Source organism: Palaemon carinicauda, chromosome 10, assembly GCF_036898095.1.
Source record: "Palaemon carinicauda isolate YSFRI2023 chromosome 10, ASM3689809v2, whole genome shotgun sequence".
NCBI classification, from domain to species: Eukaryota; Metazoa; Arthropoda; class Malacostraca; order Decapoda; family Palaemonidae; genus Palaemon; species Palaemon carinicauda.
The window spans coordinates 150,745,812-150,752,537 of NC_090734.1; positions in this window are offsets into that span (position 1 = coordinate 150,745,812).

Below are 6,726 nucleotides of genomic sequence, written 5' to 3' on the forward strand. Positions count from 1 at the left end.
TAGGTACATAACTGGATGAATAACAAAGACGATGCTAAATATTTAGGAAGCGCCCATTTATTCCACAATCACTCGATCAGAGCCTTGAACTTAGTCCTAAAGTTGTTTACTGAGAATGGAAAGGGTCAGTTGCATATTGACAAACAGCGACCTCACACGTATACGCAGACAATAAGCGCATGACACAAATTCCACAACAGTTTACGATTGAACACGACTGATAGGATTTGATCGTTATTTGTGCAAGATGGTGTCGTAATGAGCAAAATTTTTACCGTTACACATACGAGATCTTGTATCGCTGTGTGAAAAAAATATTCATCGATCAAAACCTTGAGAAAACCCGTAGTTATAATATAAAACCAAATAAAATTTTGAAAAAAAAAAAAAAACATGAAATTGCTCAGCGATAATGAAAAAAATAATTTTGACAAAGCTAAAAAATGAAAAAATAAAAACGCATATGTAAGAGAAAACGGAATATTGTGACATATCAAAGCTAAATAAAACTTGGCCCACTTAAAATACCTGGAGTATGAGAAGATATGCCACGCACGTGCATGTTGAAATAATCAAAATACCCAATTAATTATGTATTTTAGCAAAAAGTGCATACCGATATCAACAAAATGGATTTGGATTTACGAATTGGACCCAACCTGGCGTTGGGACCCTGGAGGCTATTCAATATCCATTGGCTGATGCACTATAAAGTATCATAGAAGGCAATAAAGTTCAGTAAGGCTTACAGTGCGCCGCATGAAATGCACTGATGGCAACCCCCTTTTAAGGGTCACAACAGTTAAAGACAAAACATGTCAATCCTTTAAATTAGAATATCATATGTCTTGGTGTGACCGATAGACACAGACAAAAGAGATGATGTCATTCCTTTAAATTCGAACAGTCACCGATGTCACGTGATTTGATTGATAGAGACAGACAGACTGACAGAAGACAAAAGATGTCAATCCTTTCAATTAGAATATCATATGTCTTGGTGTGACCGATAGACACAGGCAAAAGAGATGATGTCATTCCTTTAAATTCGAACAGTCACCGATGTCTCGTGGTTTGATTGATAGAGACAGACAGACATAAGTCAAAAGATGTCAATCCATTAAAATAGAACCGTCAAAGATGTGTCTGGTTTGATTGATAGAGACAGACAGACATAAGTCAAAAGATGTCAATCCATTAAAATAGAACCGTCAAAGATGTGTCTGGTTTGATTGATAGAGGCAGACAGATAAAGACAAAAGATGTCAATCTTTTCAATTCGAACAGTCACCGATGTCACGTGATTTGATTGATAGAGACAGACAGACTGACAGAAGACAAAAGATGTCAATCTTTTCAATTCGAACAGTCACCAATGTCACGTGATTTGATTGATAGAGACAGACAGACTGACAGAAGACAAAAGATGTCAATCCTTCAAATTCGAGGTCACCGATGTGTCGTGGTTTGAATGATAGAGACCGACAGACAGAAATAAGACAAAAGAAGTCAATCCTTTAAATTCAAACCATCACAGATGTCTCTAGATTTGATTGATATGGACACAGAGACAGACAGACGACAAAGATGTCGATCTTTCCAATTCGAACAGTCACCGATGTCCCGTGATTTTTATTGATAGAGACAGCCAGACAGACATAAAACAAAAGATGTCAATCCTTTAAATTCGAACAGCAATGTCTCGTGGTTTGATTGATAGAGACAGAGAGACACAAGACAAAAGATGTCAATCCTTTAAATTTGAAAAGTCACCGATGTCTCGTGGTTTGATTGATAGAGACAGACAGACATAAGAAAAAAGATGTCAATCCTTTAAATTCGAACACCGATGTCTCGTGGTTTGATTGATAGAGACAGACAGACATACCACAAAAGATGTCAATACTTTAAATTCGAGCAGTCACCGATGTCTCGTGGTTTGACTGATAGAGACAGACAGACAGACATACAGACATAAGACAAAAGATGTCAATCCTTTAAATTCGAACTGTCACCGATGTCTCGTAGTTTGATTGATAGAGACAGTGAGACACAGGACAAAAGATGTCAATCCTTTAAATTCGAACACCGATGTCTCGTGGTTTTATTGATAGAGACAGACAGACATGAGACAAAAGATGTTAATCCTTTAAATTCGAACACTGATGTCTCGTGGTTTGATTGATAGAGACAGACAGACATACCACAAAAGATGTCAATACTTCAAATTCAAGCAGTCACCGATGTCTCGTGGTTTGACTGATAGAGACAGACAGACAGACATACAGACATAAGACAAAAGATGTCAATCCTTTAAATTCGAACAGTCACCGATGTCTCGTAGTTTGATTGATAGAGACAGAGAGACACAGGACAAAAGATGTCAATCCTTTAAATTCGAACACCGATGTCTCGTGGTTTTATTGATAGAGACAGACAGACATGAGACAAAAGATGTTAATCCTTTAAATTCGAACACCGATGTCTCGTGGTTTGATTGATAGAGACAGACAGACATACCACAAAAGATGTCAATACTTTAAATTCGAGCAGTCACCGATGTCTCGTGGTTTGACTGATAGAGACAGACAGACAGACATACAGACATAAGACAAAAGATGTCAATCCTTTAAATTCGAACAGTCACCGATGTCTCGTAGTTTGATTGATAGAGACAGAGATACACAGGACAAAAGATGTCAATCCTTTAAATTCGAACACCGATGTCTCATGGTTTTATTGATAGAGACAGACAGACATGAGACAAAAGATGTCAATCCTTTAAATTCGTACAATCACCGATGTCTCGTGGTTTGATTGATAGAGCTAGACAGACATGAGACAAAAGATGTTCATCCTTTAAATTCGAAAAGTCACTGATGTCTCTTGGTTTGATTGATAGAGACCGACAGACAGACATAAGACAGAAGATGTCAATCCTTTAAATTCGAGCAATCACCGATGTCTCGTGGTTTATTTGATAGAGACAGACAGACGGATATAAGACAGAAGATGTCAATCCTTTAAATTCAAGCAGTCACCGATGTCTCGTGGTTTGATTAATAGACACAGACAGACAGACATAAGACAAAAGATGTCAATCCTTTCAATTCGAACAGTCACCAATGTCTCGTGGTTTGATTAATAGACACAGACAGACAGCCAAGAAAAAATATGTCAATCTTTTAAATTCGAACAGTAACCGATATCTCATGGTTTGATTGATGGAGACAGACACACGAGACAAAAGATGTCAATCCTTTAAACTCGTACAATCACCGATGTCTCGTGGTTTGATTGATAGAGACAGACAGACATAACACAAAAGATGTCAATCCTTTAAATTCGAGCAGTCACCGATGTCTCGTGGTTTGATTTGTAGAGACAGAGACACAGAAGACAAAAGATGTCAATCCCTTAAATTCGTACAGTCACCGATATCTCGTGGTTTGATTGATAGAGACAGACAGACATAAGACAAAAGATGTCAATCATTTAAATTCGAACACCGATGTCTCGTGGTTTGATTGATAGAGACAGAGAGACACAAGACATAAGATGTCAATCCTTTAAATTCGAACACCGATATCTCGTGGTTTGATTGATAGAGATAGACAGACATAAGACAAAAGATGTCAATCCTTTAAATTCGAACAGCCACCGATGTCTCGTGGTTTGATTGATAGAGACAGACAGACATAAGACAAAAGATGTCAATCCCTTAAATTCGAACACCGATGTCTCGTGGTTTTATTGATAGAGACAGACAGACATGAGACAAAAGATGTCAATCCTTTAAATTCGAACACTGATGTCTCGTGGTTTGATTGATAGAGACAGAGAGACACAAGACAAAAGATGTCAATCCTTTAAATTCGAACACCGATGTCTCGTGGTTTGATTGATAGAGATAGACAGACATAAGACAAAAGATGTCAATCCTTTAAATTCGAACAGCCACCGATGTCTCGTGGTTTGATTGTTAAAGACACACAGACACACAGAAGTCAAAAGATGTCAATCCTTTAAATTCGAAGAGTCACCGATGTCTCGTGGTTTAATTGATAGAGACAGACACACAGACATAAGACAAAAGATGTAAAGCCTTTAAATTCGAACAGTCACCGATGCCTCGTGGTTTGATTGATAGACAGAGGGCCAGAAGACAAAAGATGTCATTCATTTCAATTCGAACAGACACCGATGTCTCTTGGTTTGATTGATAAAGACAGACAGACATAAGACAAAAGATGTCATTCCCTTAATTTCGAACAGTCACCAATGTCTCGTGGTTTGATTGATAGAGAGAGACAGACAGACAGACATAAGACAAAAGATGTCAATTCTTTAAATTCGAACAGTCACCGATGTCTTGTGGTTTGATTGATAGAGATAGACAGACATAAGACAAAAGATGTCAATCCTTTAAATTCGAACAGTCACCGATGTCTCGTGGTTTGATTGATAGAGAAAGACAAAGACAAAAGATGTTAATCCTTCATATTAGAACCGTCTCAGATGTGTCTGGTTTGATTGATAGAGACAGACAGACAGGCAGACAGACAGAAGACAAAAGATGTCAATCCTTTTAATTCGAACAGTCACCGATGTCTTGTGGTTTGATTGATAGAGATAGACAGACATAAGACAAAAGATGTCAATCCTTTAAATTTGAAGTGTCACCGATGTCTCGTGATTTGATTGATAGAGACAGGCAGACAGACACAAGACAAAAGATGTCAAGCCTTTAAATTCGAAGTCACCGATGTCTCGTGGTTTGATTGATCGAGACAGACAGACAGACAGACAACTAAAGATGTCAATCCTTTAAATTCGAACAGTCACCGATGTCTCGTGGTTTGATTGATAGAGACAGACAGACAAACATAAGAAAAGATGTCAAGCCTTTAAAATTGAACAGTCACGATGTCTCGTGTTTTGATTGATAGAGACAGGCAGACAGACATAAGACAAAAGATGTCAATCCTTTAAAATTGAACAGTCACCGATGTCTCGTGTTTTGATTGATAGAGACAGGCAGACAGACATAAGACAAAAGATGTCAATCCTTTCAATTCGAACAGTCACCAATGTCTCGTGGTTTGATTGATAGAGACAGACAGACATAAAACAAAAGATGTCAAGCCTTTCAATTCGAGCAATCACCGATGTCTCATAGTTTGATTGATAGAGACAGACAGGCAGACACACGACAAAAGATGTCAATCCTTTAAATTTGAACAGTCACCGATGTCTCATGGTTTGATTGATAGAGACAGACAGACATAAGACAAAAGATGTCAATCCTTTCAATTCGAAAAGTCACCGATGTCTCGTGGTTTGATTGATAGAGACAGACAGACATAAGACAAAAGATGTCAAGCCTTTCAATTCGAACAGTCACCGATGTCTCGTGGTTTGATTGATAGAGACAGACAGACATAAGACAAAGATGTCAAGCCTTTCAGTTCGAGCAATCACTGATGTTTCGTAGTTTGATTGATAGAGACAGAAGACAGATAGAGGACAAAAGATGTCAATCTTTTAAATTCGAACAGTCACGATGTCTCGTGGTTTGATTGATAGAGATAGACAGACATAAGACAAAAGATGTCAATCCTTTAAATTCGTACAATCACCGATGTCTCGTGATTTGATTGATAGAGACAGACAGACATAAGACAAAAGATGTCAATCCTTTAAATTCGTACAGTCACCGATGTCTCGTGGTTTGATTGATAGAGACAGACAGACATAAGACAAAAGATGTCAATCCTTTAAATTCGTACAGTCACCGATGTCTCGTGGTTTGATTGATAGAGACAGACAGACAGACATAAGACAAATGATGTCAATCCTTTAAATTCGAACAGTCACCGATGTCTCGTAGTTTGATTGATAGAGACAGACAGACAGACATAAGACAAATGATGTCAATCCTTTCAATTCGAACAGTCACCGATGTCTCGTAGTTTGATTGATAGAGACAGATAGACAGACATAAGACAAATGATGTCAATCCTTTCAATTCGAACAGTCACCGATATCTCGTAGTTTGATTGATAGAGACAGACAGACAGACATAAGACAAATGATGTCGATCCTTTAAATTCGAACAGTCACCGATGTCTCGTAGTTTGATTGATAGAGACAGGCAGACAGACATAAGACAAATGATGTCAATCCTTTCAATTCGAAAAGACACCCATGTCTCGTGGTTTGATTGATAGAAACAGAAAGACATTTGACAAAAGATGTCTTTCCTTCAAATTAGAACCGTCACAGATGTGTCTGGTTTGATTGCTAGAGACAGACATACAGGCAGACAGACAGAAGACTAAAGATGTCATTCCTTTAAATTAGAACCGTCACATGTCTCTAGGTTTGACTGATACAGAAAGACACAGGACAAAAGATGTCAATTCTTGGTTTGACTAATAGAGAAAGACAGAGACATAAACTGGTAAAAGTACATATCTTCATCGAACTCTTCACAACCCTGACGTAAAGCCACATTTCCAAGAACACCCTACATTCAAAACAACAACTAGTTGAGTATTCTGAGAAGAGGAAAGAAAAGGGAGGCATGCACTACGTCCTCCAAACAGGGAACGGGAGGATATGACGACTAACGTGCCGTCATTGCTGGGCAAGTATTTCCTGCGAGTTTGCGTAGCTCGAGCTTATTTTCAGGAATTGACTGTTATATGATGGGTAATGGTTCTT